The sequence below is a fragment of the Micrasema longulum genome, unplaced genomic scaffold (genome assembly GCF_059751315.1).
Source record: "Micrasema longulum isolate JH-2025_06_02 unplaced genomic scaffold, ASM5975131v1 h1tg001476l, whole genome shotgun sequence".
NCBI lineage: Eukaryota > Metazoa > Arthropoda > Insecta > Trichoptera > Brachycentridae > Micrasema > Micrasema longulum.
In genome coordinates, this window is record NW_028278661.1 from 153139 (window position 1) to 179176 (window position 26038).

A 26038-nucleotide genomic window follows, 5' to 3' on the forward strand; every position below is an offset into this window, starting at 1 on the left:
CACGTGGACCCAATAAATCAAGTGGTTTTTTTCTTACACGGGTGATAATTTAAAATCATTATTTTCGAAAATAAAATATTAAAATTAGACAACTTAGAAATCTTAGAAAATAAAAAAGCGATTCATAATAAGAAAACAATAATTAATAACCAAATAAACAATATTTCTTTTATTCCTCTCCTGGCTTACTTCGAAAATAATGATATCAAATTACCACCCGTGTAAAAAAAAAACGATTGATTTATTGGGTCCACGTGTAGTATTTAGTGAACATGGTAGAAATAAAATAAAAAGGAATCAATTCATTAGTTACGTAAACCTTGAAAAAGAAGCTTGTTTGCTTTGAAACCGGTCGGTGAAAAATAAAAATTAGTAGTTAAAAACAAAGTTGTTTTATTTATTTTATTATAATGAATAACCACAAAGTTAGTGCTTCAAATATAAACTTTATAAAATAATAATTATTTATTAAAAATCACCACCACCGTTTATATCTTCCTACAAAAAAAAGTGCGCCCAGCGCCCAGCCCGTTCTCAGTAAACTATGAAACTAGCTAATTACCTCAGCTTCCTTCTCCATACAAAAAAGTACACTAGATTTGACATCTTTAACCTAGTCGCATTTATTCAGTACTAAAACAAGCTTGCGATTACAAATATTATTTGAAGTCTCTCTATTTGGAAACTAGTATTTCGAACATTATTTCTGAAGGGCTATTTTTCTTTGATAGGATACCGTCACATAGGACATGTGGCGTTCGAAGTGGCCGTTTTTGGAGTTATTCGTTTTAAAAGGAATCGGCCAGTGCTTAGTGTTGATATTTCAATCATAAGGACGTTGGTGACTCATTTCACATGAAATTTAGTACATACAGAACGGCTCTTCTTCTTTATTTCATCGGTAATAGTTCTAGGTAACTATTTATTACTATTGTTAAAAATTTGTTTTAAACTTCTTTATTAGTGTTTTTTTTTTTTTTCGTTTCTTTTCTTGAATTAATTTGTAAGTAAAAAATATTTCTCTTTATCATTTTTTTTACATCATTATATATTTTTATACATAAACATATACTATTTACCTAAATGTTAGTTTTAAATAATAATACATATATATATATTTTTTAATGTTATTCAAAATTGTTTTCTTAGTTTTTTTTTACTGGTTCAAAGTATTTCTAATACCAAATTATCTTTTATTTATCGATAATTCTATAACTGGTAATATTTTATTATTTTATATAGTTTATATTTCTTAGACTTTCTTAATTTGTTAATTAATAATATTGTTTTAAATGCTCTGTATTACTTATGCTTACATGTATATATATATTTAATTGTATTTGTAACTAATATGTTAAAGGCACTAAGTGCCGTTTATTTCAATTTAAAAAAAAATAAAAATAATAATAATAATGGTTATAGCCGCTGAATGTCATTGTGGTATTTTTTAATAAACGTTTGTACAAGTGTTGCACTAAACTAGTGTAGAATTAAGCTACGTGTGTCACGTGGTTAATAATAATTGTTGTACGAGTTGAGTACCACAGAACTACAGAACAAAATAGACATTTATAACTTATATTACTTAAATATTATGTACTCTTATGTAGGTTGAAATGAATATACATTTTTTGTATATTACCTATAAAATAAATCACTGCTCGCCACTGCCTGACGTAGTCCACCCATCCCCAAATTCGCAAATTCCCCACGGATTCTAGGGGGTCCGTAGATACCACTTTAGTAACCACTAGTATAAACCATAGCTTGGATACTTCAATACTACATTTTCAAAATAATTAGACGCTAGGGTTTATAAGCTAGGATAAAACTTTAAATTTCTAAATCGGGGTTTATCAATAAGAGTACAGCCTTCTACATTGGGGTTTCTGAGGCCTTAATTTCTACTCTCGTTGTCCAGTGAAAGTATACGGGCGTTTTATTTTTACTTTCGCATAAACCGCGCGATGAGAAAGACATTTGATCGACTAACCATACTCAATAATAATATTTATTTATTTAACTTTTTGTACATAATGTTATTTGTACATTGGCGGGCTTATTGCCAAATGGCAATTTCTTCCAACCAATCAATAAAATAAAAGTTTTATTTTTATTATTCAAGTTACAGAACATATTCAATAGAAAAAAAAAAGATTAAAAATTTAAAGATATATAAAAATAGAAATAAACGTATTTGTTTATAAATTACCTTAAATCGAAACTATTACTCAATGGGAAAAAGGAAAAAAGAGGAAAGAGGAAAAAGGAAAGGAGGAGAGATTAAGGAAGAGAAAGGAGATGTTTCTTCAGACGTGATTTAAACAGAGATAATGTAGTAACATCTTTGATGGTAGATGGGAGATGATTCCACAGTCGAGCCGCATGGACACTATATGAGTTAGAGAAGAAAGAGGAATTGTGTATGGGTATTAAGAGAGTGCCTTGAGAATGAGAACGAAGAGGTAAACCATGAACTGATAAGCGTTGAAATTTTTCACACAGGTATATAGGAGCGTTAGGACTATGAAGTACATTGAACAGAAGTGAGAGGGAGTGATAGTCTCTCCGCTGTCTAATTTTGAGCCGTTTCAGTTGCCTACGATAATCAGAAATGTGGTCATATTTCCTAAGACCAAAAATGTACCTTATGCATGTATTCTGAAGTCGTTCAAGTTTATCGAGTTGCTCACAGCTTAAATCAGTCATGGAAACATCAGCGTAATCTAGAATGGGTAGTAGTAATGCTTGTACAAGAGTGCATTTAGTACTAATGGGTAAGAATTTTTGCATTTAAGCGTCACAGCTTTAAAGAACTGAGCGATGCCTATTTATTAAGTGGAAATCACGAATTGCTGCAATGGAAAAGAAGATTAGAAAACATATATTTTTAGATCACAGTTCTTCATTATTTTTGCTACATAACCAATTTTTCATAAAAATACTGTTTTTTAAATTCTTTTCATATTGTTGACTCTTGCCTTTTAGAGATTTTGTTCGTAAATCATATGTTGTCAATGGAGCCCAACTGAACAGAACTTATATTTTTGTGCTTTTTTTTTCATTCAAAGGGAAGTGGATTTGCTTATATAATTTATATAATAAGATTAAATTGAAGTAGTAAATATATTTGAAATAAGCCGTGTTAATTGCATGGTTATGGAATCAATATCTACTAGTTAATTAATCTGTCAAAATAATAATAATAACAATCTAAATTAACGTCGTAAAATTTATATTACCGTATTTTGCGGGCGATGAGACGCACCGGACCATAACAAAAACAAAACATCGTTATAAAATAAGACGTTTTCCGATGACACTCTATCTATTAGGTGTACAACTTACAACTTTAATCCGCCGTTTTCCTGTATATGGCTTTAGCAGTAAGTAGTGGTCAACATATGACACCAAAACAATTATACGCTAAAACAATACTCACTTACAGATTCAAAACTACTCTTACTCAAATGAAAGACATAACCTCTACAATACATCACATACAAATAATATAATCACTAGATCTTCAAAACAAAGACAACTTAAACAAATACAAACTGATACCACTTTCGGACAAAGGGATTTCGAGTATTATTCAATTAAAATCTATAACCTACTTCCACTATCTATTAAAACAATTAGTAACGAGAAAATGTTTAAAAAGGCTATAAAAAAATTGATTGTGGGGCTAGGTAGAGGTAAAATAGATTGTCTTATTCGCCGAAACCAATATTGAATCAACTGCTCCACAAGTGTATAGCTTATGTTAGGTTTTGTTATTTTAATTGTGCGTTGTGTAATGTAAATAATGTAGATGTGCATATATACATAGTTTTATAAACTGTCTGAATATTTTGTTAATTATCTATGTTTATTAAGTAAGTCTTCTTTGTTTATTCTTAAATGTAAAAACATTTCAAAAAAGTATATTTTAAGTGTCCTCGGCACGGGTAACCCCAGTGAGGTCACATTATTTTGATTATTAATTATAGTTTGTAAGAGAAAAATATGAATAAATAAAATAGAAAAAGTAAATAGATTTCAATTAATTTATTTAATACGTTTATGTACATTTCAAAAATATATTCAACGCATACATACACGAGAAGAAAAAATAGGTATACAATTTCAATGTGATAAAATGGTGAAATAAAAATATCCAGTAATTAGAGTAAAAGGAAGCTATCCTTTCTGAACTTTCTTTTAGTAACACGAAAGATGTCGATATTCGAAGAGATACGGTTGAGTAAAGACATTGCTCTTCTTACTGGTATTACCATCGGCAGGTTGGTTCTGCAAACGGGAAAATAAAACAGTTCAAGCTGCCTATGTTTGAGGAAGTTATAAGAAACCTAAAGAAAAATACTCTCCATTACAATGAAATTAACGTAATACCACGGATCAATCTGAAAAAATACATAAGCAAATATGCATTTCTTCTTTTCTCCAAACTACCGTAGCCAAGAATACCCAGTATGAAGTCTGACTGAAGTACAACCACGGATATTATCCGTACTCCCTTAAAGATACCTTAGAAAATTCTTCTGAACCGTTTCCAGCATAACAGAGTACTTCAACTCGTGGGCCGCCCAGATCAGAGATCCACACTCAAGTTTGCTTCGCACCAATGAGTTATAAAGAAGCTTAAGACCATACACCGCGTGTGATAAACTTGGGCATCAGTCAACATAACCTTATATAAACATTAGTCGATTTGTTTTTTTGCATCATAAAGTTATTCTCGATTAAAAATATCAGTTTACGCACCAAATTCTCGTCATTTGCGGGAGGTTTTAATTTTTTGCTTCAATATGAAGAAATCTGCGGCTCATCGAACGCTCTCAAATACTTATAATGAGGCCGCTATTAGTAAAAGACATATTGTGAAGTCCAAATCGTACATCTTCTCATATTGACTTCTCTTCACCTAGTAAAAAATGTGTAATAAACTGCCTTTAAGTAAATAAATAAATAATTGCTCTTCCCAATGGAGAATTCGGAGCTGCTCTGATATTGTATTTGGTGTTTAAAAATGTATTACATATTTTTTTTCCGAGAACGAGAAAATAGCGTGTCGGTCACTCTAGAATGCCTAGAACTTAAAACTATATTGAAATAGGTCGCGCATTAAGCGACCTCGATAAAACCTGACTTGACCACAGCATACTTTATCATTATAAGTAGATACAAATAACATACATTATATTATTGCATTACATGTCCGGGCGGATGACGAATACACTGCTGTGTGTAAAATAAAACCAGAACCCTGAAAGAGGATTTTCGACTCCATGATTACTCTCATGTTAAAATCGTAAAAGAAGAAGCAGTAGCTCAATCACAAATAACTATCGACGTGCTAATAAGCGACGTGATAATTTCTCACTGTGGTTTTTTATCGTATTCGCGATCACAATGGAACATCCGTGAACACCTAATATTAAATGTCAAAATATTTACGTTTCGCGACGCATAATCCTGCTGCGCAATCACATATTTTAATTTCCGCTGTGTAAATATGGAAAATATTCCAAAACTGCTTTTTTTATTTATTTATTATTTATCATACTATTAATTGCATTAAGCCGGCGGTTGGCAAAATGTCAAAAAAACAGTCGCCATAGTAATTGTAATTTAATTTTCACTTTATTGTATTTATGTCAACTGATTCCACTTATATCATTGATTTTCATTATTTTACAGAATTTAGATACACATATGTTATACGTTCTAATATTATATGTGTGTTTGAATCTGAGTTAAATACTTCTCATTCGAATTTCAATATTTTAATACTGCTCATTTTCGTATTTTTACTTCAGACATTGTTTATCTTATTGTATCCAAATATTACTTATGCCTGAGTTACTTACAGTCTACTACCAAAACGCTAGGGGACTCAGATCTAAAACGCATGAGTTCCTATCCAATGTTCTAATCAACAACTTTGATTTTATTTTAATAACAGAAACTTGGTTAGTCGAAGGAATAGCCGACGAAGAGCTATTTGACTCCCGTTACCATGTATATAGAACTGATCGTGACATTAATAATAAACAAGGTAAAAAAAAAGGAGGTGGAGCATTAATTGGGATCCTTAAAAATCTCAATGTTCAATCACACTCATCCTGGAATTCGGATGCAGAGGATGTATGGATTTCTATAAACTTAAAAAAACTCAACCAATCTAACTTTCGACTAAACTTGTGTTGTGTTTACTTACCGGGTACTGGCCCCAAACTAACTGCGTCTGAAAGACTTGCAATATTCTCAAGCCACACAAACCAAATCTGCGAACTTACCTCTAAATTCCAAAACGATTTATTCCTAATAGTCGGTGACTATAATGTACCTCATATCCAATGGAATATAATTACTGATGGCCCATGTCATACCGACGACTCTTTCAGTCAACCACTCGCGCGTAATGATCTATGCGCAAGAGCGTTGACTGATTGTCTATCCTTCTCTAACCTCAAACAGTTTCATGATATCAAGAACTCACACGGAAACATACTCGATCTCGTCATTAGTAACTTTCCTGTCTCAATTGAAACATCGGATTTTCCTCTCGTTCCCGAAGACGCTTATCATAGCGCCATCCTTATAAACATCGAGTTTCCAAACCTAATCAAACCAAAACCAATAAAAAAAATTGTAAAACTTTACCACAAAGCAGACTATCAAGCTATCAATCAGTCTCTTAAAGATTCTGATTGGTCACTAGTTATAAATGCCCCAAATGTTAACGCAGCTGTCGATAATTTTTACCAAATCATTGAGGATGTCATAGAAAATTATATCCCAACAAAAGAAATATTAACAGGAAAATTTCCTGATTGGTATTCTCCCGCCTTAAAAAACGTCACAAAAGAAAAGCTAAAGTTTCATAGAAAATGGAAGCTTTCCCGTAACCCATTAGATTATCAATCATTTTCTCTGTTACGAAATAGGCAGAAAAAAATATCAAAGTCAGATTATAAAAAATATATTGATTCAATTGAACTCGGTATCCAAATGGATATTAAAAAATTCTGGTCCTACGTGAAATCAAAAAGAAAAACCCCAACAATTCCCGATCACATGACATATAATTCTATAACAGCACAAGATAACACTGGGGTAGCGAATCTTTTCTCGGACTATTTCGGATCGGTATTTTCAAATCCAACGGCAACACATTTTCGTAACAATTTTATTGATTCTGCATCTATTGAAATCTCTACAATCAATATTAACAAAAGTAACACGCTTAAATATCTACTAAGCATAGACCCAAAAAAGGGACCTGGTATAGATTGTCTGCCGGGTATTTTCATACGTAACTGTGCTCATAATTTGACTCCACCCGTTTGTGCAATATTTAAAAAATCTATAAAACAAAGTTGTTTCCCAGATAGGTGGAAGACAGCCTTTATTTCTCCAATCTTTAAGAGTGGAGATAAACACGACGTCACTAACTATCGACCGATAGCTAAATTGCCAATATTAAGCAAAGTTCTAGAAAGGATCGTCTACGACCAATTATACTCAGTTACAAGTTCACTAATTGTCCCTTACCAGCACGGTTTTGTTCGTTGTAGATCAACAACATCAAATCTTGCAGTATTTACTGACTTCCTGCATAAACATATGGATAAAAGACAGCAAATCGACACAATTTACACTGATTATTCAAAAGCATTTGACCGCGTTAATCATAACATCCTGATCAATAAACTTTCTTCGTTGGGAATACACGGTGACTTGAAAAGATGGATAAAATCTTACATAAGTAACCGCAACCAAATTACTATTGTAAATGGTGTTAAGTCTAACCCTGTCGAGGTAATTTCAGGAGTGCCACAAGGATCCCATCTGGGCCCTTTACTGTTTATTTATTATATCAATGATATTTCCAAATGCTTTCTTCACTGTAAATTTAGTGTATATGCCGATGATATGAAAATATACTGTTCTATTAATTCTATTTCTGATTGTGATGCCATGCAAAACGATTTAAACCGGTTTTCAACTTACTGCCAAGAGAACGACCTAGCTTTAAACGTTTCCAAATGCCATAAAATGACATTTACTAGAAACAAAAAAACAATAACTTTTCCCTATAATTTTAACAATATTAATATCCAAAAAAAAAACAGCTGCAGGGATTTGGGAGTAATTTTGGACACAAAACTTAATTTTAATACTCATATAGAGGCTATTCTATCTAAATCATATAAAATGTTAGGCTTCCTAATGAGAGTTTGTAAACCATTCAAAAATCCAAGCACGACCTTGGTACTATACACCTCATTAGTCAGAAGTCACTTAGAATACGCTTCCTGCATTTGGAATCCCCAATACAACATTTATATAAATTTAATAGACAAAGTACAAAATAAATTTCATAAGTACATCCAATGTAAATTCCCTAATGTCAGTAATTTAAAGTTACCTTGTCTTCATAAACGGCGTATGATTGCGGATCAATTATTTATTTATAATTTGCTAAATAATCGGATTGATTGTGCCGATTTGCTGTCTGAAATAAACATTAATACTCCTATTCGTCGCACTCGACATACTGTATTACTGAGCTACAACAAATGTAACACCAGAGCAGCTCAAAATTCGCTCTTAGGAAGAGCAGTTTGTAATTTTTCTAAAATTGAGAAGATGTACAATTTAGACATCTTTAACGACTCAGCTCTCTGCTACAAACGGAAACTGAGTCTTATAGACTTTAATGTTTAGTATCACTAATATTATTATTGTTATTATTATTATTATTATTATTATTATTATTGTTATTATTGGAGCACATAAGGGAATTTGCTTATGTGTGCCCTACTTCAAAATTTAAAGTTACACAAATTCTTCTTACATCTTGTTGTATTGTTAGATAGTTATTTCATATATTGTGTTGTGTACGTAATTGGTGCTGTGTTAGGTTTAGTTTTTGTTTGTAATATTGTCTAGATTTATATTAACATAGCACTGTGTGCACAACATTAAATTTAAACAAATAAACAAATAAACAAATAAACAAATTAGATACTTCTTACTATTTTGCGAATGCAATATATTGTATTATTTTTTAAAGTAAACGCCGATTTATCGCCAGTAAACTGTGTTTATTTACTTTAACAAATAACAAACTGACACGAGCGTTGACTTAGATATTACACACGCGTTGACTTATGACCGCGATAACTTAAGCATGTTCATTATTTAAATTTATTTCAACAGAGAGGGAAAACATTTTTGAGAAGGGAATATGGAAGCCTAGGCATTTACAGGGCTTATGACCTGTTATTGACTGGTTCAAGTGGCCACTTTACATACTGTGTTGTTGGAAGAGTCGAGGAAATGTGGATGTTCAAACATGGGCAGAAAGGTGAATGTTACACAGTGTGTAAAGTGGCCACTTAAACCAGCCAATATCGGGTCATAAGCCCTATAAATGCCTAGACTTCCATATTCCCTTCTCAAAAATGTTTTCCCTCTCTGTTGAAATAAATTGAAACATGAATAACTCCCTAGGGAGGAAATCCAGCCAGTGTGCAAGCATTTGGACATATTCAAACAATGTTCATTGTTGTTCATTGTGATCGCTCAAATGCTTAGCATGTTTTTAAGCACGTCGATAGTTATTTGTGATTGAGCTACAGGCGGGCCAACTAACTTAACTAACCGATAATGGTATACAGCAAGCCTTGTGTGAACTTCAGAAACAGGAAGATGACGCATACAAAGTTGCTAAAATAATTCAGTCAGATGAAGAACAGGAAATACGAAAAAAAATTAGGAAACATAACACGTTTGAATTTAATAATTTGTAATATAGTAACTGAAATATTTTTTGTCCATTTAGAGTTGTAAGTTATAACTATTAGTTTAAGTTTTTTTACAATTATCTAAATAAATAGATTACAATCGTTGGAGCAATTGCCTATCATGCTTGGGGTCCTGGGTTCGATTCCTGGCATGGTGGACATGATATAATACAGGGTGTTCTTTAAACCCTGTCACATCCGAAACCACGATGATCAGTATGAGCAAGAAGACATATTGGCACATTAAAATAATAAAATCTTAAAAAAACAAATGTTTTATTACTTCTGCAGGGAGAAACGAGGGGGGAGGGGGGAGTGTGATACACCGTCAAACGCACGTCCGCGCCACCCTCGCTTCTCCCCTGCAGAAGTAAGCAACCATTTGTTTTTTATTTACCAATATTTAATTTTACAAATTTTCTTCGTTCTAAATATTTTTTTAATATGCTTATATGTCTTCTTGCCCATACTGATCATCGTGGTTTCGGATGTGACAGGGTTTGAAGAACACCTGTATATAATATAAGTTTTAAAGGTGGTTTTCATCATCATCCTTCCATATCCGCTCCCTAGTTGGAACATATGGTGTCCACAAAGAGCCTTTATGCATCCCTGTCGGCCACCAACTCCTTTGCGTTCTCCCAAGTCAGGTTCGCGTCCCGTAGTTCTGACATGAACTGCCGACGAACAGACAGCAATGGACGTCCAGGACGTCGAGAACCTGATGCCTTGTAAAGTAGGCAAGCGTGGTTAAGGCTCTCAGGAGGCATCCGCAGTATATGACCTAGCCAACCGTATCGCCTCCGCTTGACAACAGTAGTCACAGGAGTTTGCTGCGTCCATTCTCTTATTACCTCATTCCTCACTAAGTCAAACCAACGCACACTCAAGATTCTTCTGAGACACCTATTCTCAAAACTCAGAATTTTGCTATTTAGGGAGTGAGGTGCCACGATTCGCATCCGTAGAGGAGAATAGGTGTTATGCACGCATTATATAGGCGGCATTGGTTATTACTGAATAAATATCCGATCTCCAGACAGCCTTCATACTATTGAATGTGGCAACTGCTACTCTTAACCGTACTCCCAGTTCTTTTTGAAAGCTGCCATTTTCTGTAACATGATGATTTGGTTTGACAGAGAGTGTTTTACAAGTTTTACACTGCATAAATTCGTTGTCCATGCTGTTTCGATAAAGAAATATAAAAGTTTTGGCATTTAGATCTAAATAGCTCACTAGGGGATAATCCAGCATATCTACAAACATTTGGACATACTCAAAACATTGTGGAATATTTCGTCGACTCGTCTGAAAAATCCACTCTATGGTTTAGCCTTAGCGTCGATAAAATCAATAACAACGATCTTCCACCGAAAGTTTTCACTAACTTGATGTTTTAAACTGGAAAATAAAACAGTCTAACTCAAGATATTGTCAAAGACTCGTTAAATTTGAGAATGACATAAGTCACAGATTTTTTCTGCCCTGGAAACGCAAAGCTATCAGTGCGTTTGAGTAATTTCCTTTCTCTAAATTAAGAGGCCAGTCTTTAAATCACAGATGAAGATTAGGGTAAGGTGATGTTGTGACTAAATCACTAAATAGGTGATTGTAGAAAAACCTTTATTAAACCAGTTTTAATTTTAAAAAGAAAACAAATTGACTTTTACCTATTATATTTTGGTATTAGTACCCTTGTCACCCCAGTGGCGAACGGTGATTTTATGTAGAGGTAAGCTATAAAAAAATATCATTTATTTGTACGTACATAGTAGGTACAAAATATAATGTATATATACTAAAAATTGCAATTTTTTCTGTGGTTCAGTGTGATACAACAACTCTCATATATGAAATCAACTTAAACGACGTAACTTCGTGATGTATTATATGGTGGGTTTACTGTCAAAAAGCTTAAACTCACAAATCCCTGTTTTGAGAAATCAAGCTTTTAAGTTTTGTTCCAATTTAACTCTTTTATATCTTATTTAAATAGAGTAAGATACTAATTGCTGATTTAAGAGAATGTTTTCATTTTTTTCGTTTCTTAATTTTGTTTAAAGTATATATTAAGTTATTTAAAGCTTTTAGCCTACAGTCGTTACAATAAAAATACATGCTACGTAGGCCAAACGGGTAGAGCCTTTAAAACACGCATAAAAGAGCACATACAATCATGGTCTAATAATAAAGATAATTCAAATTTTGCCAACCATTTAATAGAAAACAAACATTCCTTCGAATTAAAAAATAATGTAAAAATAATTCACATTGCACCCAAAGGCCATAAACTTGACAAATTAGAAATTCTCGAAATTAATAGATTAAAAAATAAACCCGGCGTAGAATTACTTAATAAACAGATAACACATGTGCATTCTCCATTACTTTACCCATTGTAATATAATTTTACTAATGATTTTTTACCCTTTGTTTTTCAGAAATCATTATTTACAAAACCACACTCACGAAGGACACCAAAAATAAAATTAAATACTTAAACTCATTAAAATAGCATTATATCAATTCATTAGTTAACCCATAGAAAATTTGTTGATAATGATCCTTAAGATAAAAATAACTTTATTTAATTTACTTACATATAACTTTGAATTATGTATCCTTACCTCTGTTCTGTATAAATACATTTAACTTTTTAATAAAGATACTAGTCTCGAAGATGTCGCGAAAGCGATGAAACCGGTCACTGGATATTCCGAATTTGTGGATTAAAGTATCACTCGTGTTTTATTTATATAATAAATTACAATGAACTTCCATCAAGAATTTTCACTTACACCTTTTATTGTTTCTAGATTTATGCGATATATATGTTGTTTACTATCAATATATGCATTTGTAGAAATGTACAAATAAAACAACGTATTTTTAATCGAACGTTAATGTATTTATAATTTTATATTATGTCGCGTCTTATACTGCCCTCTTAATTTTAGGAATGTAATAAGGTAACGAGTTATTACATAAAAACATTGTTATTATATTTTGTAACATTTTTCTCGGCTGACTACTGTCAAGAAACGTCTTTTTATGTGTTATTAACGCGTAAAAATACTTTTATGGGGATAACAAAAACACCGTATTCGCAATGACGAAGAAAAACATTGGAAAACTTTAGTAAGTATAATAATAATTTAATATTTCCACAAGTTACCCGCAATGAGAGAATGTGATGAAACAGGTGAATATTAATCTTTTTAAGCCGATCGACGCCGATTCTGCGAAACCTACTATGTGTAATTATTAAGGCTGTAGTCGGGTAAAACGAACGCAAAATTAGAAAATCATACGATTTTGCCATTTTAAAACGGATGTTTTTTAAAAATCGCGCAATAAAAAAAATAATAAAATATATATTAGATAAAAACAATATTTTTTATAGGTATTTCTATTTAAAAATATACTTAAAAGTTTTTATAACTAAAATATAATTACTTTTAGACCGGCAGATTACGCCATTTTAAATTTAGACTAAGCTTAAGTATTTGGGATCTGAATAAATACTAAGTATTGAACTAAAATTTGTCAGAATGATTTGAAGATAATAAATTAAACAAGAAAGCGGCCGTGGCAGAATCTTAATTTTTTGTTTTTGAAAAGAAATATAAGCATTTTAAATCACATAAATTTATGTGACATTTTCCTTTATTTCTACTTGAAATTATGCTTTCGGTAAAACTTTAAAAAAATAAAGTTAAAACCCATTTTTAAAGAATTATATTCTATTTTTTTTTTTAAAAAAGAAGATAATTCTCTTCTCTTGAAAACAATATTATGAAGTGCATTATTTTTTTGGCATTCACATTAGTGACATGGTGCATTTTCATTAAAACACAACAGTGTTAACTGTCAACTTAACCTTAACCTTTCCTATACTAAGCATCCATAAATTACACATGATCCGAACGGGGGGACCAAACGACCCCAGCGACTACTTGTATATGGCGTCGGGAGAATAAAACGTTGGAAGTGTTTATGACCGTGCAATAATTTATTCATGTTTTCGCGTACACATATTTTACTCGTTCGTTTATTTTATTTATTTTTGTTAGTTTGCCGAATGCCTATGTACATAAAGTGAAATTGACCCTTGTATTATCTACGTCTTTTTTGTTTTAATATATTTGAAAAAACAACTATTTTAAAATTTAAAAATGTAATGCTTCTTTCTATTAATTTCACGATTGTAAAAAATATACGGCAAAAAGCTTTAATAATACTTGAATTATCGAATTAAAATCGGTCTATGGGGGATTCGAACCCCCCCTTTGGTCCGGCTAGGTTAATAAATCCGTACGACTTTTGCTCACAGACATCTCTCCTTTATCGCACTGAGTGTTTAATATTTTAGAAGAGCGCATTACGCTCTCAAGGACAAAAACTATTTTTAAGAGACGAGTTCAGGATTGGATTTTTCTTAGTGGGTGGTATTTGAGTGGGAAACTCCTTGATGATTTTCCAAATGTTTGAATTAGCTGTTTGCCGTATTGATGTGCCATATATTTATTTTAAAAATACATTATTATGTTTCTGATCTAATATAATATTTGTGGTGATATACTCGTATATCTGTGTCAACTAAGTACTCGTCCTAACTCAACACAGAACTTTTAGTCCCATGGAGTTGGGACTTAAAAAATGTATGTCAGTATCCATTTATTTATCTTTATTTTATTTGTTCTTTTACATTTTTTTTTACATAAAACATCATGTTCCCTCGCTGGGGTGTCCCGTGCCGAGGGAGACATTTTGTACAGTGAGCTACCTGAAGAAATAAAAGAAATAGAAATGATTTAAATATTTCAAATTAATTTGAAAAAATGTGCTTTTAAGAACAACAACAACAAACCATCACGCGTTTCCCCGTAGGGGTAGACAGAGAGGATAGAACTCCATATCACTCTATATTTCCATTCAGACCTCGCTTCCTCTACATTCATACATCTTCTCATGCACGCACGCCGATTATTCCTACTCTTGACATGTCCATCTTCAAGTGTTTGATGGACTTGATCGTGGCATGTTTTTGTCGTTTTCTGCATCCATCAGCATTAGCATCGTAGATCCTTTAAGCCGTTCTTTCGCTGTCCATTCGCTCTACATGTCCGAACCAACGCAGCACCCCTTTCTTGATTCTGTCGATAATGCAAGTCTCAGCCTTACATAGTTTATAGTGCTTTTGAGAAATTTATACAAAAAAACTGTAATGTTATTAAAAGCTTATATTAGTTCTGAAGATGTTATGAACTAACTTAACACCCTTCCGGTGGGAAAGGTATTTTTGCCCGTTCAGTCGATTGGTGCTTAACGGCGGGAAGGGTAGAAATACCTTTGCGCCGGCCTCATTTCAAAGGAAAAAAAAATTCAATGTTTATATATGAATATAATATATACCAATCTCTTTTTAAGGGTCTTAACTATATGTACATATTTTTCAAATAGCAATGCAAATCTTCATTTTTTATACAAAACATAAGATAAAATACAAAATATGTAATGTGATAAAATAAAAATCGAGTTTTACTTAAAAAATTTAACCATAAGGAATAATTAAAAAAATATATATTTATAGATGACAACCATGAAGTTTCGCATAAATAAATTGTCTATGTTTTTATGAATGTATGTATGTGTATGCGCATGAATGTATGTACGTGTGTGTGTATGTACATGTGTATATATGTGTATATTTGTATATATGTATGTATATATGTGTATGTCTGTATGTATATGAATCAAAATGTGTATCCGAATAAGTTTATATTTTGTTTATCTGTGCTCTATATTAATTTGTTAACTATTATAATATATTAAAATGTAATTGCCTAGCTTGGAACGGGGTATGTACCCTTGTTAGCTGGGCAAAGTGAAGATGGAATTGTATTTTGATAAAGAGTGTGAATAAATAAATAAATAAATAATGATGTTGAATTACAAATAATTGGTTTTGGTTTGTAATTTTATAGTTTGATATGCTGAGTTAGTATGTAGAAATTTTTATTGAAATATTTTTATTATTTTCGAAGATATGGCGATTTACAAGGCGTCGTGGCGCGGTTGGTTAGACGGCCGACTGTGAAACTGGCGACGAGGGTTAGATTCCCGCCAGTTGCAAGAAAAAAAAATCCATGAAAGATTTTTTTTCCATTGTTCTGGGTGTTGTGGTGAATTTTTTATTACATATCCCCTCTTTCTCGCCTGCTGACAAGCCTCTAAAATAGAGGCTTGGCGGGTTTTTTTTTTTTTAATTTAAAAATTGAAGAAATTTGCGCTGGACCTTTATTTTCGGCCGTCGCCAGCGGTCTACAGGCGAAATACCTTACCCGCCTGAAGTGTGTTAATTAAGCATAAATAAATAATTTCGAAAAATTCCTTATTAAACATAATTAAATCGTAATCTCAAATAAACATAAAACATAATACAAACTCACAAATAAAAACATATTTCTACCTATTTGGTCAGATCCACTCATCAATCCGTGCAAATCCCCCCTCCATTATCAATTTCTTAATGGCGATTTTATATTGATACAGTAGAGTCTCAAGCGAAAAGGTAGGATAACACGGAAAATGATAAAAACGACATTGAAAATTTGTCTTGGGCAATCCACTCATTTACGTCCTCTTCTGTTGCGTCTGCGCACCCCGGCACTTGTAACAATGGAAGTAGGCTGGTGTTGTCCGGTTCGGTCTCCTTCTGCACATTTTCACCGCCCGGAGATTCTTCATTTTTTGGAGCTAAACTTTCCAAGATTTAGAAATGGTGTTCGCTTTAACGTTCCTATGATTGGGCCACGTCGTAAGCCACGTCTTTCAAATTAAGATGGCGCAATTTGTTCACCATGTCTTCTCCCTGGTCCATAGCGTCAATTAAAGAAGAAAGCAGGTTTCTTCGATGATTCCTCTTCATTGTCTCCAAGGTCCCCTGATCCATAGCTTGACATAAAGTCACATTTGAAGGCAAAAACATGGCCTTTATTTCCTTATCTTTAACTTCGTCCTCGCCAGGATGGCACGTAGCATTGTCAAGAAGCAATATTGCTTTCCGTGGCAAGTTTTTGGATTTTAAAAACTGTTCCGGTAGGTCGGATAACTCGGAAGGTCGGATAACCGAAGGTCGGATAACCGAGACTCTACTGTAGTACGTATTTACTAATTGTCCTTACGGACAATGTGCACCTGACAGGCTTTGCAGAATCGACGGCGATTAACCATGCCACTTCGCCGAGTCACACGGTTAATATAATTAAATTTCGCAATGATCGGTGGCGCAATTCGACCACATTACACATTACAGAAAGTAGACGGGTACCTGAGAGATTTTCTGTCCATTTCACGAAACTTCTGAAATTTGTTCATTCTTAAACCTTGTCTACAACAGAGACGAAGATCAATTTACAGAAGGGAATATAGAAGTCTAGGCATTTACAGAGCTAATGACCTGTCATAACATACGAAATGATAAATCAAACCATACAGTGTACAAGGGAATTGAACAGGAATGTTGCATCTCATAAAACGAAACAATACGGACCAAAATGGACACCAAGTCGTTGGAACAGTAAGCATCTTCCAGGAATTATCAAGCAGCCAGTAGGCCACATGGCGGTGGTATCTACCAACTATCAACAAAAGCTACTCTTCGGATATCTATCTCGATATATTTTGATATATTTCGTTTATCTTTATATAATTATAGGTTAAGCATTCAAAAGGCTATAAATTAATGTGTATAAAATTTCTTAATATTGTGTTTTATTTACTATTTTTTTTTTCATGTATCTCTATAATAATGTATATACTTATGTGTATATATATTTATTTATTTATTAATATACGCGGCACGTAGTGTCTTTTACTATACAAAAAATACATATTGTGTAGAAATAAACACTTCAATACAGTAGATAAAAGAGGAAAAAACAAAAAAAAAGCATAAAAAGTTTACATGTACATATTATATCACAATGGCTTCATTCAATGAACACGAAACATATTTTGTAAAAAAATAAAAAGTTATAAGGAATAAAAAATAAAATAATAAAAAACATTACACGGAATATAAAAATTCAAATGTACGAAAAATATTTTTATTTTAAAAGTTATTTAAAAAAAAGGACAGGTAGATAATATCTACGTAGATATATATTTAATCATAATTATTACTTAATAAAAAGGACATGTAGATATATACATATTTATCGACAAAATCAAGAAAGGAGCTCTGCGCTGGTTTGGACATGTATAACGAATAGAGAGCGAAAGAACGGCTAAGAATATTTACAATGCGAATGTTGATGGATGCAGAAATAGAGGAAGACCGAGAAAGACATGGCATGACCAAATCCAACAAATACTTGAAGATGGACATGTCAAAAGTCGGAATAATCGCAGCGCGTGCATGAGAAGATGTATGAATGTAGAGGAAGCGAGATCTGTATGCAAATATAGTGTTGTAGCGTTCTATCCTCTCTGCCTACCCTTACGGGGAAACGGCGTGATGGTTTGTTGTTGTATAAATAGACACGCGTGTATGTATATGTGTGTGTATGTATGTGTGTATGTTTTTATATGTAAATATATTAAATATCTTTCTATATGCCCATATACCTATGTTGGTACATTTACTTTTTTTACTTATTATTGTTTCTTTTAGTTTTTCTTGTGTTATCTTTAATTTTAACTATGTGTACATACTTATGTTTTTACTGCTGCACTTAAATATATTCTTATAAATGTGAAAGCCCGTAGGGCGTGTTAATTAATAAATAAATAATAATTTTTACAAATGGCGCATTATATTTGCGTTCTTTTGATTTAACCAACTATTGAAATTTTTGAGGCCCGCTTAATAACACGAGGTAAGTTGACGAGGTGATGACCAATGAGCTTAATCCTAAGTCGTGTCAACAATCTTGCTAAATTTGACGACTTGCGATTAACTCTTGTGTGACTATGATGTCACACTAGTCGACATACGATACAAGACTTGATACATCTCTCATATTTTTTTTAATGATGAACTCGTATTTTTTGTAATCTTCAAACGGACATTTTCACACCGGATTTGGAAAGTAAAATTTGTATATCTATGCTGGATGATATTATAAAAAATATTTACCCCTGCTACGCGAAGAATGAATATCCGCTAATTCAGCAACACGTCTGTTTAAGAGAAAGCACGAAGATAGAACTCGTGTTCTGTGGCGGGTGTTGTGTAAAACATATTCAGTGAATTCAGTTCAATTACAGTGGGTTGATAACAGTGATGGGGAACGCACGCGCGGAATATGAGCGACGTATTTATGATTTTAAATTTATTTTGCTCTAAAGCTAGGGTTTCCTAGGACAGCGGTGCCCGTATTTTAACGACCGTAGTGAACGGTGATACGGTGGAAAACCGTCGTAACGGTGACTAGAGTGTGGTTTCCTAGGAAAACGGTGTTATCAACACCATTTAACACCGTTTCCCTAGGAAACCACTCTCTAGTCACCGTTACGACGGTTTTCCACCGTATCACCGTTCACTACGGCCGTTAAAATACGGGCACCGCTGTCCTAGGAAACCCTAGCTTAACAGGGCTAAATTATATGTTTATTCACATAAATTATGGAAAATAAATTAATTAACAGTATGTCTCCAATATCTTCGTGTTTTTTTTTCAAATGTCTGAACTTTAGAATATTCCGTCTTTTACTAGTGGTAACATGATGTTACATCATGGCGCGAAAAGAGATTATTTACCACAGCCCTTTAATTTACGAGTTAATGAACTACAAACGACAAAAAACATTTAGGCTACATCGAGAGATTTCAACGCATGTGTGTTACAAACCCGCAATAAAAGACCGTTTAGACGGAGCAATACAATATTGTTTTGTCCCAGGACTCGACCATTGTCCACGTGTAAACAGAAATTTGTAGGACAATACATTGTTCGAGACATTTTCACCGAGATAAACGGGCAGGCTCTGCGGAACAATAGTTACCCCCGCGGACAGGACCTAATGACAATAGCGATTTGCTGTTCCAGTATTAACACCTGAAGTGCAAGACTGATCACCTTACTTTCATGTAACATATGATCGAAATACGCTGTATTTGGTTTACTGATGCAGTGCCCTATGCATCACAGGGTGCGAAAAGGAATGATGATGATGATTTGTATAAGGATAAAAAGCTCACTCTCTTTTTTAAAATACTTCGTGGGCAGATGTCTAAAAATAAATATTGCTTAATAATGAATGACCTGGTCCGTGTGGGGCGATTTAATACTCCTACTTAATATTATTGTAGTCATCGCTGTTAGATTAAAAACAAAGGATTATACATATATTTATTTACTTAAATCTTAGAGTAAAAAGCATATGTACTCTAGCGGACTTATTGCTAAAAGCAATATCTTTCAGCAAACCAAAAAATGGACTGGTCAAAAGAAGAGTTGGTCAAAAATTCGATTAATTTTTAATAATTTAATTATAAATAGCAGCTGTTTTTTAATGGGGAGATAAGGCTTGCACATACTAAAAGTGCGTTTTAAATGTTTTTTTTATTTTTATATTTATTTATTCATACAAATACGTATATATTACAAAAAAAACGTATTCCTAACTCTATGAGGCCAAGAGCCCTGTGTTTATTTATCATTTATTTATTTATTCATATATATGTACATTACAAAATAAAATATCTTAATTCATACATATATAAATAATTAGGTAAAATTAGGTATATGTAAAAAAAACACATTAGTAAACATAATATCCAAAGAATAATATGTTAAAAAAGTAAGAGAATCTTGTAACGAAAAACTCCCTCAGTTGGGAAACAACATAATGGAAAGTGGAAGCATATACACTATTAAATAATAGCAACAATTAAAATTGAAAATTACTACATAAGCAAATATTTCAATAAACATCTGGAAAACACGCTTAATAGTGTATAAATATTATGCAATATCTCGCAGCAGTCTCCTGCAATGGTCTCTTCCCTTAGACAAAATCCAAACTTTTACACTTCTAAAAATGACTTTCGTTATGAAGAAATTAATATGTTTATCCAAGACATTGACAGGGGCCACAAAAGAGCATTTTTTCTGAGCAAAAGTCGTACGTGTTTTTGGTGTTAAATAATTCAAATTACAGGAAAACCTCGTACGAGCATTCTGTTGGGATCTCTTCTTGTAACTACATGACCAGAAATTTGGCAATGACTCTTTTTTTAAAAAGGTCTAATGTCCAGTACCTTCATGAATTGAAACAATGTCTCAGATAGGAAAGTGGGGGGACATCGAAGCATCACTCGTAGTATTATTTTTTGTACATTTATTAGGGTGTTCATGATAGACGTAGTGCAACCTGCCCAGCCCACTATACCATACGTTGCCACTGACTGGGAAAGAGCAAAATACACAGTTCTGAGAGTGCCAATATCCAAGATGTTCCTAAGTGAGCAGAATACATGACACAGTTTTCTCAATGTGGAAACCAGCGTTTGGATCTGAATCTTCTATCGTAGATTTCTGTCAATAATTATTCCCAGATATTTAATGTTATCAACTGGTTTTAAAATCTGGCACGAACATTTTATTTATTTATTATTTTTAAAAACCCGTTGGGGATATACGAAATATTATAAGGGAAACGTCATGTTATGTCTTGTCTGGTAAATGAAGTCATCGTGCACTTTTTCAGGATGATTTTAAATTTGTCTGCAGTGTAATTTTTTAAGCGGCAAGGTACATCATTGTAATACTTAAGACCATTGTATAGTATTCTTGACTGTCCTACGTTTGTCTTTACTTTGTTCATGTGGTAATGTTGTTGTTGTCTGGTACTATATTTGTGTATGCCAAAATTTTTGGTTAATGTTATTTCATCGTCATGTTTCCCAGTGCAATTTTGTGTACAATAGGGAAATACCTTTTTTTAAAACATTTTTAAAGTAATAAAGATTTATAAAATACTGCCCAGTAAAAAAACAATTTTTTGCTAATTATAAGTAGCATAAAAAATATATTTAACTTTGTAATTTTGAATTCCCACAAAAACGGTCATTCCATTGGCCACGCTCCTAATAAGTCACGATTCATGTTTATTTGTTCCTGACCATTCAAATTTGTTAAAAACATTGTCACGAATCTTGACGTCACAACTACCAAGGCCAAACATGTTGCGTTTTTCTAGCAACGTATTTTTATTTATTTTATGTATGAAAACATTTCTCCACAATATCCATATTGATTTCGAATATACAATTAATTTTTCTAAGTCCATTTAGGTATTTGTAGTATGTGATATTTCCCTATTTTCACCGTCTCAATTTTCGTCAATTATCAAATCAATCTGGTCTGTTTTTTCGTACAGTTCAGTAGTAGTTAGTTTAATTAGTGTCCTGAGGAAAAGACAGGTACGTCTCGAAACCGGTAAACATAGAAATATCTGTAAGTGGTAACATACAATAAAATGTGTGACCACAAAGTTGATGCTTTAAATATTTATGTATATTTAGTTTAAAAAGCTTTAAGAAGTACCTACTTATATATTTAATACTTAAAAATAATTTTAACTCTGTAGCCGTACGCACTATATTACTTATTCGTTATTAAATTCATTTTGTATTATACATTCTCACTATTTTCCGAGGTATTTCTCCTTGGTATTTCAAATTGAATAATATACCTGTTCGATACACATTCTTTTTAAAATCCGGTTTGTTGTCAGAAAATTGTGTTTTCAAATACAAGGCACTAAACAAAAGTACTTAATAATCTGTTATTGATACAGTGATTACTATTAATTGATTTATTAACAAGGTTTTATAAGATATTTTAACAATCGAATCCGGATTTGATGTTTGTGAATGGAAAAGTATTGAAAAATGAAGTAAGACAACTTTATATTACATGTAAAAATAATACTGAGTCATTTATTTTATTTGCTACGGGGATATTGCTAAAACTAGTGAATTGATTAAAGGTAATTTGAATAAAAACTTGGTATTTATGTCAGACTGAACGAATATTGAGGAAAATACGTAACATAATTTACTCAAACTTTGTAATAATACTCCTCAGAACAAGACATGACAAAGCGTTCATTTTATTTTACTAAAAACGTAATTTAAACTTTAAGGAACTTACTTTTTATTCCATTGTCGCGTGAAATCTGAGATCACGAATTTCGTCGGTATCTTCGATTCACAAGTTCACAACAGAGTGACAGTAACACTTTGATTATTTACAAAGTAACTTTCAAGCAACCACACAGCACAATGATTTTACTTGTTATTTATGCACAGTATAATGCGTGATATTTTGACGGATATGTAAGTAAAAAGTGTGTCACACCCGCAGCGGATACAATATCAACTTTCATAGGTGACACTTCACATACTAACTGACACAAACTTGTATTGACTTCGTAAACCAGGCGCAAACTGACACTTCGTAAAACTCGAGACGAATCCGCCGTTGCGATGTTTGACTTGGAAATTAACGCTCTGTAACGCCAGGTGACGCCAGGTAAAACTGGTAAAACTCACCTAGCGGCCAACTGTCAAACTACATTCCCATTTCCCATTAAATTTAAAACTGAAATGTTCAAAAAGTATCACAAATTCCTCGAAATATTCGTGAAATAATGTTTAAATCAGGTAAAGCTGTTGAAATACCACTATCATTGAAAAATACTTTTTATATACCTATTTAACTGAAACAGTATAAAAACTTTTTAAATTAAGAAAGCCCGTTTACACGTCGACAATACAATATTGACACACACATACACCCGTGTGCAAATTAATGTGGACAAGAAATTTATTCTTTTAAAATGTCGATGTTATAAGTCGTCGTTGATCTTCATGGGATTTATTTTACTGTTTCTTAAAAAAAGGTATCTTCATTCTTTGTGTTTTTTTTTTTGGCCACATTTTCTTTCTCCGTGGGGTAAAATTGAGCCAGTTTATCTAAAGAGTTTGATTAGCCTATTCACTTTACTTTTAGAAATGCCACACTTTTCTGTTATCTTTCTTTGAATCATGTCAGTATGTTTAGACAGTTTAATTACGTTAGAACAAACTTCTTTTGAGATATCCATTACTCATATACATCTAAACTGTCACTAAACACTGAAAAAAATCATCTAAAATATCAGATATTTTACAAGAAAGTCGAAACGTTCTAAAATTTGTAAAAAAAAATCAATAACATTACGACCATGTGCACGATTTGAGTTTAGAGCGTCAGTGACAACTTCCAATAGCGTTTTCATAATGAAATCTGAAGTAAATCCAAACCAGTATGAAAAAAATGCTTTATCCACATTAATTTGCACTAGGATGTATATTATTTGCTAATATTTTTAATTTATTTATTCGTTTCAAACACACAAAACTCTTCATTATAACGTCACAAAATGGCCTAAATATTACTGTCCTGTAATATTGCGATTTACGAATTGGCCTTTTTAGATCTATGCCACAAAAATATTATTATTACATATTAATAACTTATTTCGCGCCATTCTCGTAATATATTACCTCAAGGGCGCTTTACAAGATGATTCTACAAATAAATAAATTTAATTGAAACTTTTAAATTTGTAATTTGAGGAAAACAATTTATTTTGTTATCACATGCTACGGATTTATCCAAATGATTTAGAGAACAAGTGAGTTTTAAGTATTTTTATTTTAACTAGCAGGTAAACAAATCAGACCATTGAGCTTCACTGAATAAGCCCTCCTGGCCTGAGTCGATCGGCCTGCCGGGCCCCAGTTTATTGGCCTATAATAAGGAAATTCAGTGCTACGGGAAATAGGATATAAAAAATGTTTTCTTGCACGTAGTAAAAAATGGAACATTTAATTGAACAGCAAAGTTACCCAAAAATGTATAAAAAAATGAGTAAAAATGATTTTTTTTTAAATTAACTACGTCACAGGTTACTCTTTTTTTTTTATTTAAAAAAAATAATATTTGCATTCTAATGACCATTTTCAACGAGTTGTAAATAACTCACTATTAGAAAATGGGAATCAAGTTGGGGTAGAGTGGGATTCGAGCCACAGACCTTTGGTCCGTGAGTCCGAGACACTAGCCACAGGACCACAACCCGATAACGATATTGATATTGTGAACCAACCAATCAATTACAGCATTTTTATGTGTTGTGCAACGTTTGGTATATTTTAATCCTACGGGGTTTTACCATTAAATGTCAGCAGAACTCAACAACGAGAACTTGCAATGTCATGGGCGGAGTAATTTTAAGATTACAAAACTTTTAAAGAAATCATACGATACATACAAATTTCTAGTTTTTTTGTTGTCTTAGTTTGATAGGGTTAGTTTAACAAATAAAAAAAACACCTACTTCCTCATTGTTTTATTAAATAAACATTATTCTGAACTTTGGGAAACTTGCTATGCCCACGGGCCATGAGGCCACCATAGTCAAACGCACTCAGAACTACACGGGATAATTAAATTATAAAAAAGGAGCCACTGGAAAATCTGCAATTTTTAATATAACGTGTAGTTTACGACAAGTTCCCCATGCTCTGTTGGCGGTTGATTGAGTAATTGACATCCACATCCACATCCGCATCTCCTACCTTGATTTGTAAAGAGTGTTTTTTAAATACGCCAAAAATAACCGAATATTCGGCCGCTGAATATTCGGCGCTTCGTCCGAGAGCGTGGCGAAATATTAGGTATTTGGCCAAATCACTAATCCGTGGCATCTTTAATAATAATAACAATTTGTAAAAAAAAAAATCAGATACTAAATTAAAACAAATAATTTGGCATTTTAATTTCACTTTATTCAGTCTATAAATCTGTGTCGACAATCTCTTAAAATTTTCATATTTCTTAGTATTTACAATTCAACAAAAAAATCACTTTGTGGGTATATATTAATATAAAACTATGGTAAAATGATATAACAAGAAGTATTGAAATATATTTTTTAATCTCTTAAATTGTACTTATAAAGATACGTCATAGTATATACAAAAATCTGGTAACATTAAAAAAATATGACACAATATTCAATTTGTTTGCATAAAATGTGACCTAATATACATATATAAAGTTATTAATTAAACTGGGAATCAAGCTATAATCTTTAAATGAAAGATTTGAATGTAAAAAAATCTGATTTCAGTGTGATTCTTCTCAAGTCTGGGT

At 32.4% G+C, this 26038-nt stretch overlaps 1 protein-coding gene across 1 annotated transcript in view; it reads right to left on the reverse strand.

Annotated features, from left to right (window-relative positions):
* LOC148275264 (uncharacterized) overlaps window positions 1–23313 on the reverse strand; it is a 69126-nt gene extending 45813 nt beyond the window's left edge. The window contains exon 1 of the mRNA XM_088235941.1: window positions 22988–23313. The gene's annotated coding sequence lies outside the window, so the exon portion shown is untranslated. The remainder of the gene's footprint in view (window positions 1–22987) is intronic.
* Between the last annotated feature and the right edge of the window lie 2725 nt (window positions 23314–26038).